The sequence below is a fragment of the Propithecus coquereli genome, unplaced genomic scaffold (genome assembly GCF_000956105.1).
Source record: "Propithecus coquereli isolate 6110/MARCELLA unplaced genomic scaffold, Pcoq_1.0 Scaffold547, whole genome shotgun sequence".
Lineage (NCBI taxonomy): Eukaryota > Metazoa > Chordata > Mammalia > Primates > Indriidae > Propithecus > Propithecus coquereli.
The window spans coordinates 91,962-92,856 of NW_012151363.1; positions in this window are offsets into that span (position 1 = coordinate 91,962).

Here is an 895-nt window from a genome sequence, read left to right on the forward strand (position 1 = left end):
TATATGAAAAAGATAGATGAGAGGAGAAATCAATAACATAAAAAAGAGGCAAGACATTTAAAAAAACAACGAAGTTAAAAGTTGGTTCTTTGCATTAATCAACAAAATTGAGAAGCCCCTAACTGGGCAGATTAAAGAAAAGGAAAGGAAAGGTAAGGAAAAGAAAAGAAAAGAAAAGAAGACAGGCTATAATTATAGATCCTATACATTAACATAATTATATATATTAATAACATATGTGTATATATACATATATACATAGATAAAAACATGACAATAAACTCAAAAACTTATATTAAATGAACAAATCTCATGAAAAATGCAACTTACCATAACTAACCAAGATTCAACATAAAAAATGATCTAGTCCTATATCTAGTAAAAGATCTAATTCATTTTCAAAAGCTGTGCCTTAAACAAACCTCCAGATCACCAATCCTACACGATTTTCAAAAGTAAAGGAGGAAGAAACTCTTTCCAACTCATTTTATAAAGAAGAAAAATATGCTATATGATCATTTTAATAGATACTGGAAAAGCATTGGAAAAAAGTCAACTACCAAAACTCTCAGCAAATGAGGAAGAGAAGGGATCTTCTTCAGTGAAGGACCCTTATAACAACCTTTGGCTAAACCCTGCCCCAGCAACCTTCCATCCTAGAGGCATGAGATTGATTCTCATTAGATTCTTTCACAAAACTCCTTCATTGACCATTCTCTGTGTCCTCCAGGTCCACCAACCTCTGCGAGGAACTTGTCTGTTATTCTGTGACCAAGTGTCAATTGGAGCTGCACAACTTTCATAGACCACTTCCCAGATGCGTTCTAAAGCCAAACAGTCCCCTGTGTTTTCTCAATGATTGTGCCTGAGGATCTTTAAATTTGGAAAATGCCAC